Raw genomic sequence first — 13,102 nt, 5'->3', positions numbered from 1 at the left:
CATGCATGAAGGAGAGGCTCCTGGGATATTGACTGAATGAATGAAACTTTGGGAGTCCAAGCTTTCTGTTTCTGAGATGCTTCTCTATTCAAGGACTTTCCAGATACAAAGCTTAGTTTTTGAGCAAATACAAATGTGGAAAATGTACACTGACTTTTTGAAGAAAGTTTTATTTTGAATCGACACCATGGTATTCGTTTTGTGAAAGAACTTTAATATAGCCAGCCCCCAAAATACAAGATATTTCTACTTTTTAAAAATTATTAAAAGGAGCCATTTTTCATGTTATAAATTATTCAAGAACTGGTTGTTCAAGTTATAGATTGACCAGATTCCTCACGGCCCACTAGGCCTGGGAGCATGTTTTCAGCCCAGTTTTATGAATATTTAAAATTTTTATTACTGATGTTAGTGATTATAGGCTATTAGCAATTCAAAACAATTTTTTAGCTGTTATAAATACGCAATCCCAAGACCAGTACAATTAACTTTATTTTTTTTTAAATTATAGTTTTTTACCTAGGGCTACTGGACTGGTCAGTTTAAAGAGGTTACTGATATTTATACCCTAGACTATTCTAGGAGATATGATGGTGTTTCTAAACTCATAACAATCTGATTGAGGTTATTCTACTAATGAAAGCTTTTATCTTTGCAATTTCATAAAATACCTACGTAGCCACAAACATTACTCAAAAATTGTTCCGAAATTTCTGTAGCTCAAGATTGCTATTTTGTGTAATGTTTATAAATCTGTGACCCACATGGTCCAGACTTAGAGCAGTACCTTAGCCTGAATACTGTGAAGCAGATAAATAACAAACAACACATCTTAAACACGTCTTTTCTCTCTCATCCACTGTTCTCACACAAGGTAGCTGCTTGTGTGCCTCTGTCTTTCAAAACTTGGCCAGATTCTTCTCCAGCCCTGGCTGTGTGCTTCAGATCTTTCCCCTCAGTTGTCTTTCCTCCTGAGTCAGAATCACAAAAGCCCCAAAGAGTTGGCCTAACAATGCAGGACCCTTCTCTTTGAGGCTGGAAGAGGGAACATATCTGATACAAGCAATTACACATTAATATGTATTTTTCCTTTCACAGTGAACTCTAAATGTTCGCTAAGATGGTCTGTGAATAGGTGTAGTTTGCTTTTAGCACAAGTGGTTTCTTTTGAAAATGAGCCACCTTATTAAGGCAGGGGCTTTAAAATCACACACATTCTGTGCTTGTACCCCAAATTACAGAAAACACAACTCACACTCAGTCACCAAAAACTATGACTAGCTTTCCAAATCAGGACTCATTTTCCAGTAAGTAACTGTGTAAGTCTTTAAAATCTGTTATTCGTTTGAGCTCAGAGAAGTTCAGTACTGAAAACAAAACAGTCTCAGGTACCATCTTCTCAATCCACATGTCAAGTTGGAATCTGAATACTAAACTGTCACTTTTGTAGTGGACAGAGAAAGTTCTCTTTTGTAACATCAGGGAAAAGTGTTCATGCAGCCTTTGGAGGCCATTGGAGGTCTAGGAAGTGGGATCTAAGACTCTTTAATTCTAAAAACACTTCAATATATTTCTTCAAGTTTTCCAGGACTTAACTATTTGGCTAAATTAAAGTAAGTTAAATCTACTTTCTTTGCTTCACTTCTTAAATATACATCAACTGGCAGTGGTTAAAAAAACATAAGCATAAAGAAAATTAGTAATGTTCATTATTTTCTCCATTACATCATGCAGTATAAGTGACTTCCAAAAGTCACAACACAAACTCTCTTGATGAATGAAGCAATGGAAACTGGACACACCAACTTCCTATTTTGAGTTATATTAACTGGTGAAACCATCCTCCCTGCCCTAACTATACCTCAGACATGTCCCATCTTTTTCAGAAAATACGTTGATCCAGCTTCTCAGATTTTTTTGTTGGTAATTGGTTCAGATTTGTTAATTCTTGTGAACTAAGTTAGGAGAATGTATAGGCTATAATACTTAGATGGGCCACACATTCTGGGCTCATATTAAAAACCTCTGGTGTAAAATTTCCCTGCTTGGCAGGAGAGGTACCGTTGTTGAATTTCTTTGACAATACTCTCTTGTTCTCCATTACAGGAGAGAAATTCTGTTAACAAGTAGTGTACAAACCCCTACCCTTGTTGTGTGTAACAAAATTAAGAATAGAGTTATATTCAATTAACAGAAGGTTTGCAAATATTATAAAAGAAGGAACTGCTTTGAAATACAAGTGTTAAAGTTCTCCAGAGAAACAGAACCAATAGAATGCATATATGGAGAAAGATTTATTTTGAGGAACTGGCTCATATAATCGGGGGAGCTGGCAAGTTTGCAATCTGTAGGGCAGACTGGCAGGCTGAAAACAGGCAAGAGTTGAGGTTGCAGTCTTGAGTTCAAAATCCGTAGGCAGAATTTCTGTCATGGTCTCAAGGAAGTAGTATTCATTCTACTCCGGGAAACCTCAGTGTTTGCTCTTAAGGCCTCCAACTGACTGTGGCCCACCCACATTATTGACTGTAATCTCCTTTACTTAAAGTTCACTGATTGTAAATATTAATCACATCTACAAAATACTCATCACAGCAACATCTAGTGTCGTGTTTAACTAAACAACTGGGCACCATGGCCTAGTTAAGTTGATGCATAAAATTTAACCATCACAACAATCTTCATTCAATATTATTTTGGCAAAGGCACAAGATCCGTAGGTTTAAATATAATTAAATACCTTAGTGAGCGACATAAAGCATGCTTTCATTAAGAAAACAAATCCCCCACTGAAACTAATAAAAAAATGGGGGAATACATACATACATACATACATACATAGCATCCATTCATCTCTTAAGACAAAAAGAGAAAACAAATCCCCTTGTTTTCACTTTTCTTTGCTTGGTTCAGTGAGTTGTGGTGGTGGTGGCGGCGGTGGGGGTGGGGGAGGGAGGACTGGATGTCAGTTTTCAGGGGCCCTTTTTTGCATAATCATGTAAAATATTTGTGCCAGAATATTGGGGACAGTGTGTCTATTAGGATCAAAAGATAAACAAATTGTTTACAATCTAGTAGGAGGTAGAGACATATGTACAATCTGTGTTACATGTTATATGTTGTATTATAAATTAGGTGCCACAAAAAGATATCAAGGTAATAGTGTTGTAGGCATATAAAAGGGTTTGGATTTGATGGTGCTTCCAACTGAAAGGAAGTTTCACAGACTTGTGAGGGCAGCATTGCAAACCTTCCTTACTACTTTTTCAATACAGGCAGGTGGAGGGGGAGAGGTCATAAGCCTGAGGAAATTGTTTCCAAGGTAGTGGCACTCCCTTAATGTGGGCAATGTTAGTGGCGCCACAGAGATGGCTAGAATTCATCAAATTCACCAACAAGTTCTGACATTTGATGGTTCAATTAGGGTGATTATGGATAAGGTTTAAAAATCTGCTTTGTCAGCGGGTGATCCAACGAGGTGTTGCCATACGGAGCATGTTCCCCACCCCACACCCAGTCCAGAAGAAACTCAAAACATGGAGCTAAAGTTATGATGTTAATAAAGTTATCACATTAATAATTATTTGTGATGTGATGTGATTGGCAAAAATATTTTGTAACTGTTCTTCAGGCAGATAATTGCAGCAGGTCAGGTTTTTCTCTACCTTGTAGAAAGGTTTCTACAACTCTTTGTGTGTGTGTGTGTGTGTGTGTGTGTGTGTGTGTGTGTGTGTGTGTGTGATATAAAAAGTGTCCATATTGTATGCTTTACCTTGAGAGAGAGCGACAGAGAGATGTTTATGACACAGAGATTATGACAGAAAGAGTTTTGAGTGTTTTTATACTAGTCTAAAGGGCTCACAAATGCTTTTTTTTCTTTTCTGGAAGAAAGTTGGTGAAAATAATAAACTAGCTATGACCCGAATCATTAACAAGAAGTGAAACACGATGGGGGGCAGTATGTGTGGAAGGAAATGAGAGCAGAACAGAGTAGTTGCGTTGGTAATTTTGTTTTGTTTTTAATTGCAGACATGTAAATACTGAATTTTCATAGTGTTGAGGAACCAAAATGAATTGGAAGGATAATACTCCTTATACCAGATGTTCAGCATAAATGTTATATAAGAATGTACACAATTCTTGGACATTAAAATGTCTCTGCGCAACAACAATTGGAGGAACATAATTCATTAGTCTTTTGATATGGGTGCATAGCTTATGCAAATTTCAATGGGCTTTTTCAACTATAGTCTCTATGTTTAATTTGGAAGCCCTAATATTTGTGATAACGCTTTATTTTGGATTTTCTATAATAATTGGATTTCATTCAATTTTATTTTAAAGGCAGGTAACATGAAATACATAACTAAACATTTAACAGTATTTTGGCTTGTGGGATTATTCATATATTTGTATCTGCAAAACAGAAAAAATATGCAATTTAAGAGAGACTTTCGAAAAGGGGTGAGCCACAAAGCACCACTCCTCTCTTTAAACTCATTTGCTTGGTATTTGAACTCATCATCTCATGGCTTTGAACACTTGATATGAGAGGACTTCCTAGTTAATAATTCCAGCTCCAGACAATCCTCTGAACTCCAGACTTTTATATCTAACAGCTTAACGAACTCCACGTAGATGTCTGAAAGGCATTTCATATATAACATGTCTCAAGATGAACCCTTGTTTGCCCCTGCCTCTCAACCCCCATTAAACTTGCTCCTCCTGAATTGCTTGTTATGTCAGTACAATTCTTCTACTCTTGGCTCAGGCCAATGATTTGGGAGTCAACAATCTCTCCTCTTTGCCTAACACCCAATGGGCCATTTATGAGCAAATCCTCTTGACTCATCCTTTGAGTTTTCAACTGTTTTTGGCTCATTCAAATGGCCTTACAGTGCTCTACAAGGAGGCCCCACCGTAGCTGCTCCCTCATTTACCTTCTTCCAATCCATCCTCCACACCTCTCATTTCATCTCCTATTACACTCCCCTTTCATTTTCATCCAGTGTCATGGTCTGTATTTGTTTTCTATTGCTACCATAACAAATGACCGCAAATTACCACAAATTTAACAGTATAAAACAATTCAAATTTACTATCTCACGGTTCTGTAGGTCAGAAGTTGAGTTAGCTCAGCTGTTTTCTTTGGTTTTTGGCAGAATCCCATGCCTTATGTTTGCAGGACTGAGGTCCCCATTTCCTTGCTGGCTGTCAGCTAGGGTCTGCCCATGGCTCCCAGAACCTCTCTCTGGTCCTTGCTCATGGGACCCTACAGCTCAGAGCCAGCAACAGTGCACGCTGTTCTTCTCACACTTGGAATCTCTCTGATTTTCCCTCTGCTGAATCGGAAGTGAACTGAATTTGAGAAATGTATTAACCTACTAAATAGATTATTATTACATTGGCATTGTAGGTTCTTTAGCTGAAATATAGAACTAACAATTTTTCTTAAGGAAAGGATAGATTATGATATTTACTGTAGAATCATGTAGAATTCAGTGATAAACGGTTTAGTATACTTTTACAGTTTGTTGCTTTTATAATCTTAGACTGTAAAATAAAACAGTCGAACTGAAAATGTTGTGCTCTTACCCAATTTCATTGCCCCAATGCTTTCCACGCTCTTTTGCTTTTTGCTGGCCAGCGTACTACGACTTTTTACGCCACGTATTTGAAAGTGTCAAATGAAAGTACTGTTGCAGCCAGGCGGCAGCTGACTTTGTTTTTACTTAAGTGTGAGATAGCATTCACATGTCAACTTGCATTTTTTAATGAAATAATTTTTATGAATTCCAAATACACTAAAACATTGCCAGAATTACCTTTGAAAGCTTAGTGTAAAGTAATAAATATAGACTCCAGCAGCACCTCAATATATCAAATATCCATTCTCATAGAGACTTGGTGAAATCAACATGAAAATATTAACAATTTTAGCTTTTAAAAACATTTACTCTTGATATTGTTTTCATTTTATACATTTCTCTATAGATTATCATTGTATACCTTTCTCCACATTATTGCCCCTATGATTGGCTATAAACTAAGGACATTTGTTGGTGCTACCTAGCCACCCCCAAGTGTGATAGACTAAACACTACTTCATTATCGTGACAACAAAGGGAAGCTGAGCTTTATTTCACACTATTTAAAAAATGTCTGAATTTGGGTATAAATAACTTACTTCCAGTTTCAGCACCACGAAATAAAAGATTCACAGTGGACTGTTTGAGGTCGACAAAATTCACACATGTCTCCAAGAGTGGAGGGTCTGTAGGTTAAAATTGGCACCTGAGTTAGAAAGTCTACAAAACACAAACTTTATGGGTTCAGAGGGAAATTTAAGAGAATACAATGTGAATTAACAGCCTTAGGAAAGATCAAGAATGGGAAGAACTACGAAAAGAACTACAGAAAAGAACAGATAAGGAAAGCATGCAGAATAAGAGTTGCATATTGATATGCAACTCTAGGAGGCTCAGCTAAAAGGGGTTAGGACAAACTGGTCAAGGTTTCCCAAGGGCAACATTTAAGAGACACAAGCCAAGTTTCAAGTTTTCAATTCAGGTGGTCACTGGTGATACAACTTCTACTTAAAACTAAAGGGAACCAACAGGTCAGAGCCTGTGTGTGTAGGTATGATGAGTTTGAAGGAGGAATCTTAGATTCTGGGTACAGCAATGGTCAAGATGGTCCCAAGGTGTAAATCCAATTCTTTAAACCTGTGCTAAGGTACTTGGGTAACATGAGACCACACCTGGAATTTTCTTTAGCTATATGAAGCTTATGTCTCAGAATGGCCTCCCTCACACTAGTAAAGATTAGCAGGTATTTTGGACTGATGGTATGTTCTGGAATAAAGTGAACAGAAGAACAAAGAAAATTTCAAAAGGTCATGAGCCCAGGAGTATGATCTTCAGAAGAGCGATTTCATCTTTCTTAAATTCCACATAAGAGTGGAGTGCTACAGGGATGATCTCCTATTTGGGACCTGCCCGGGGCAGTTTAGGGTAGGAGTACCTCATTCTATCCTAGTAAAATTTAAGACAAGTACTTTTTAACACTTTACAAAATGTTATTCATGTTGCTTATCTTTTTGACTTCTGGCTTTATGCACTAGAAAGAGAAAAGCTAAACAGGGCTTTTTTTGGACAAGATCCTTATAAGCGCAATAGCTCTTCCAGTAAGTAAGGAATCAGACTTACAAAAATATCAGAGGGAACTTTTCAGATGTAGCTGCAGAGAGGTGAGATGGTGAATTTGAACTAGTTATTTCCACTTAGAATGCTGAACCTTTTTAAGTTTACTTATGTATCCTCCTATACCCTAGCTTGCTCTGGAAACCAATAGAGAGAAATAACTAGTACTTTATGCATGTGATGTGTCAAAGACTACATTTTAGAGGACTGCAGAAAGAAGAAAAAATAGAAATATCCGTAATCAGTGGTAGAGACATGCTAAATGCCTTCATTACTGGTCCTAGATGGAGAAAGGGAAAGCCATTTTATAGCTACTGATTTCCTATTCTTTTTAAAAATAGTTTAATTAAAATATAGCTAACATATATTATATTAGTTTCAGGTGTACACCGTAGTTATTCAATATTTATATACCTAAAGAAGTGGTCACCATGATAAGTCCAGCAACCATCTGACACCATACTATGCTATCACAATATCATTGGCTATATTCCCAATGCTGTACATTATATCCCCGTGACTTATTTGTTTTATACAAAGGAAATTTGTTTTACAAAGGCAATTTGGACCTCTTATTCCCCTTCAATTTTTCCTTTTTAAAATTGTTCAATTATAGTTGACATTCAATATTGTTTTATATTCATTTCAGGTGTACAGCATAGTGGTTAGACATTTATATAATTTAAGAAATGATCCCCCTGAGTAGTCTAGTACCCACCTGGCACTACACATAGTTATTACCATATTATTGACTATATTCACTGTGCTTTACTTTACATCCCATGACTATTTTGTAACTATCAGTTTGTACTTCTTTTTTGTTTGTTTTTGTTTATTAGTTTCAGGTGCACAAAACAGTGTAATAGTTAGACATTTATCATTTATATCCCTCACACAGTGTCAATCCCCCTACCCCCATCCACTGTCCCTCTGACATCGCACACAGCCATTACATTTCCACTGTCTCTATTCCTAATGCTGTACTCCGCTTCTTGTAACTATATATATAAAATTGTAGTTGACATTCATTATTGTTCAGCTTCAGCTTCAGGTGTACAGTGCAGTGATCAGGCAGTTTGTACTTCTTAATCCCTTCACCTCTTTTACCCTGCCCCCAACTCCCTCCCATCTATCATCACAACAAATCTATTACCCATCTGCACCATACATAGTTATTACAATATTATTGACTATATTCCTTATGCTATACCCTACACCCCCATGATTACTGTGAAACAACCAATTTGTACTTCTTAATCCCTTCCCCTTTTTACTCACCCTCAACGCCCCTCCCATCTGGCAACCAACAATATGTTGTCTGTATCTATGAGTTTGTTTCTGTTTTGTTTATTTTGTTCATTAGATTCCACATATAAGCAAAATTACATTGTATCTGTCTTTCTCTGACACTCCACTCAGCACAATACCCTCCAGGTTCATCCATGCTGTGACAGATGGCAAGGACACATTTCCTTCCATGGCTGAGCAATATTCCATTGTATATATGTACCACGTCCTCTTTATTCATTTATCCATTGACAGACACCTAGGATGCCCCCACATCTTGGCCATTGTGAACAATGCTGCAGTGAACATATGGCTGCACACGTCCCTTCAAAGTAGTGTTTGGGTTTTTTCAGATAAATACCTTGAAGTGGGATTACTGGGTCCATCTTTGTCTCTTGTTATAGCCTTTGTTTTTGAAGTCTATTTTGTCACCCACTGCCTGTGACCTGCCGGGGACTACCTGATAAGAGCTTCAAAGCAATCTGCAGTTGTTTGCTGCCTCTGCTAACCCTGGAGGCCTGAGGAAGAGGCCACACTGTGAACCCAGGACAACTGCCACATAGCTCCACAGAAAGCCAGGATACCCCGTGGAGTGCTGCCACCTTCCAGCTCCCTTAAGGTTCAGCCACTGATATGGTTCAGCCACTGAGAAAGCCTCATGTGGTACACAAGTTGGGTGAGTCAGAGTTTCAGGGAGTCACTAGAGTGGGAAGAGTTGTGGTCACCAGGTTAATGGAAATTCTGGTTTGATGCGAGGGCTGAGCCTGAAGTTACTCAGCAAAGGTCTCAGAGTACACTGAGGTCAGTTGCCGCCAGCCTGGGGTCTGTCGGACTCTGATAGTTTTCCAAAAAAGAATGCAATGAAAGCAGGGCTGGCTGCTCTTGGAGAAAGTACCTCCCGTGTTGGGGAAGTTGGGTGAGGCGGGATCCCAGTGAGTCAGCAAGACAGAGCTGCTAAGCTCACCAGACCAATTAGATTTCAGATTTGGCCTGGGGGCGGGGTGTGTAGGCTCAAGAAAGATGGCGGCCACCTGCCACCTGCACTGGAGGAGGATTTCCTCACAGGAAATGGTGACTGTCCTCCAGCCCTCAATCTGAAGCAATACAACTCACTCTGCCCCCGTATGTCTCTGATACCCCTGAGTTACTGTCCCTCTGCTGGAGCCTAAGGTGAGTGCCTGGCAGGGAGAAAGTCTGTGCAGGGACCCTGGGTTTCCCACGGCCTTCCGTCCCACCTAGATGATCGGAATCCCCACTGTTTTTCACAGCCAATTGTTGTGGGGGCTCCTCTTCTCAGCACCAGTACTCTGGGTTGGGGAGACCAGTGTGGGGCTGGGATCCCTCGCTCCTTTGGGGGTAACCTCCATAGCCAAGATATCCTTCCTGGTTCTCAACCTCCACATGGAGGTTTGGGGTCAGCCAGTTCCACATTTCCACCTCTCTTACCAGTCATGACGTGGCTTCTTTATAGCCTCAGTTATAAAACTTCTGTTCAGCCAAACTTAAGATGGTTCTCCAGGTTGATTGTTCTGTAATTTAGTTGTAATTTTAATTTGTTCATGGAAGGAAACAGGCACAATATTTATCTTCTCCGCCATTTTGCATCTCCTCCTAGACCCTGATTTCTTTACCACAACCACAACAATCCCATAGTAATGTTCTCTAATAAAGATGTATAAATTTTAAGGAGTTGGAGTCTATAGAGAAGAAATGAATAGAAGTTATTTCAAAATGTAGTAACACTGAAAAAAAAAAATACATAAAGTTCTGCATGGAATTCTTGGTATAGATCTGGAAGGGGCCCTTAGAAATTATTTCCTTCAGTTACCTCCGTTTGAAGATGTCAAGGCTAAGACCTAGAGCGGTAAAGTTTACATGTCCAAAGGCTGGTTGGTGACAGATCCTGGACTAAAGTTTTAGGTCAGCAGATTCCCAGTTCAGTGCATTTTCTGTAGCTTCTAAAAACTGACTTTGCTTTATTAAAGCATAATTATAAGCATCAACTATTTGTAAAATATCTTCTACATAATAGGACATTTTATTTGCATTTCTTAGTAAATTTACCACTACATTAATTTATTTAGTAAATTAGGTTTTTTTCTTCCTGTCCATGATATTCTTCACTAGCAGGTAATTCCATGTCATACCTTCACCCCATCCCATTTTATTTTCACCTGGTGTCTGAAAGATGGAGTCACTCAGGCATTTCTCAAGATCATGACAACTACTAATTTACTTTTAAAATATTTCAAATCTAAAAGGGTTTTGAGCTGCAAAATTTAATAAGGTTTTTTTTCTTAAAGGTATTTCTAGTCTTTTATCCAGTAGTTATGGATAACTTCTACAAATGACTTCCTAGAAAAATACTTTAAAAAATCCAAAATGTCCCCTAACTTTGTTCTTTTTCCTACAAGTTGTTTTGGCTATTCTGAATCTTTTGCATTTTCATATATATTTTAAAATCAGCTTGCCACTTTTACGAAGTAGCCTGCTTGGATTTTGACTAGGATGCCGTAAATCTATAAATCATTTTGGAGGGAATTGACATCTTAACAATATTGAATTTAATCTATGAACATGGCATATCTCACCATTTACTTAAATCTTCTTTAATTTTTCTCAGCAATGTTTGTAGTTTTTAGTATATGAGTCATAAACATCTTTTGTGAAATTCTTAAGCGTTTTGTATGTTTGATGCCATTGTAAATGGTAAATTTTAATTTTTGATTGTTTATTGCTAATATATGGAAATACAATTGTTTTTTTGTATATTGACATTGAACCTTACTATCTTTCTAAACTCAAATTTAGATCTAACAGCTTATTTGCAGATTGTTTAGGATTTTTTCATATATGATCATGTCATTTGTGAATAAACAGATTTGTGTCTTCCTTTCCAATCTGTTTGCTTTTCTTTCTTTCTCTCACCTTATTATAGTGTTATAACCTTTAGAACAATGTTAGATAGAAATGGTGGCAGTGGACATTCTTGCCTTGTTCCCCATTTTAGGGATGTGTTCAGTCTTTCACCATTAATATGACACTAGTTATAGGATTTTCTTATAAGCTTCTTATCAGTTTGAGGAAGTTCCCCTCTATGAGGTTGGTGCAAAAGTAATTGCGGTTTAAAAGATTAAAAATTGCAAAAACTGCAATTATTTTTGCACCAACCTAATAGTTCTATTTTCTGAGGTAATATGCAAACTATAAAAATAATTGTCAGCTTGGCATAATTTTGAGTAATTAAAATATGTATCTCAATTATGTTCTTCAATCTTGACATACACTATCTTTTCAATAAAATGCTCATCAATAATAATAGCTGAGTCAGTTTGAACTCTATTCTTGCTTTGGACAGGAAAAAAACAAACACATTGACTGAAGTAGAAGTGGGGGTATTTGATCACGTAGCTGAAAATTATACTCAGGGACTTGTGATGCATCAGGGCCCAGCATCTCTCTCCCAGGATCTCTGCTCTTTTCCTTCTTTCTGGCACCGTTCTTAGACATCCTCTCTTCTTGTGATGGTTAAAATGGGTGCAGCAGTACCAGATACAACTTCTCAGACTTAAGGCCACCAGAAAGGAGTATTTGCCTCTCTCCTGGAAGTCTCAGGAAAAGGCTTGCTGCCTCTAGGTCTGGGTTGGGTCACTTGCCCATGCCTAAACGAATTAGCCTGGCCTGGAGAATGTGATGAGTTGATAGGCTCAGGCCCATGTCCAGTGTCCCATCTGGAGTTGGGTGATGCAGAGCCATCAAAACCACACAATCTGAAGGTAGAATTACAGTGAGTGATTGGGAATGTTGGGAAAATAGGTAAGAGTGAAATTTCAATTTGATGATGAGGTTGGGGTCAAAGGCCCTCCATGTGGGTGGTCAGTACTACCTAGGGTTGAATTTTGTGGTGGCACAGAAATAATTTTTTACTGAATTTCTATTAGGGCCACTGTGCAAAGAATCTGTAGAATAAATGCCATAGTCAAACAGTTGCTAACATGTAGGTTCTAGCCCATCTCAGCATTTATAGTCTGGGCCACCAGCTAGCACCGTTGGGTCACTTGGGGCATGAGCCCAAGTCGACACTAATAAAACCACAGAACCTTGTTAGCTGTTATTTCCTTTCATACCTCTCATGGCTGTCACCCTCAGGTCTAGAATACAGGCTCTTCAGGGCATCTCCTTCTTATTCTTTTCCATCCTATTCTGTACATTTTTTCTCTGAGTCATCTTCTCATTGCTTCCCACTGCTGACCTCTCTCACAACACTTTCTATTGCTCTCTGACAATCCTATTCTATTCTCTTCAACATCCTCAACCTCTTCTCGGAACTCACTGTGTTCTTGTCCTAATGTAAACATGGCTTTTCCTTGACATCATTACTTTTCAGGCAGCTTGCCTTAAAGATGCTGTCCATTCTTTCTTCATCTGTATGTGGGCCAGGAGGTGACATTCACTTAGACCTTCATTGTGACTTCCAAACCCTGACTCTCCAATCATATCCAAAAAGCCCTCTTTCTTTGAGTTGTATGATACCCAGCTCTAACACCCACTACCCTTCCTCAACTAATGTGGTCGCTTCCAGGATCACTGAGGATTATAAGTGGTTCCTTATCAAG

The 13,102-nt window shown here is 38.3% G+C and overlaps 1 protein-coding gene across 1 annotated transcript in view; it reads left to right on the top strand.

Moving 5' to 3' along the window:
- Positions 1–13,102, top strand: part of CHODL (chondrolectin) — a 431,404-nt gene that overhangs the window by 1,814 nt on the left and 416,488 nt on the right. The window lies entirely within an intron of this gene.

Source organism: Rhinolophus sinicus, linkage group LG01 (assembly GCF_036562045.2).
Source record: "Rhinolophus sinicus isolate RSC01 linkage group LG01, ASM3656204v1, whole genome shotgun sequence".
Classification (NCBI taxonomy): Eukaryota; Metazoa; Chordata; class Mammalia; order Chiroptera; family Rhinolophidae; genus Rhinolophus; species Rhinolophus sinicus.
The sequence above is the reverse complement of the archived record's forward strand: the minus strand, read 5'-3'. Positions and strand labels throughout refer to the sequence as shown.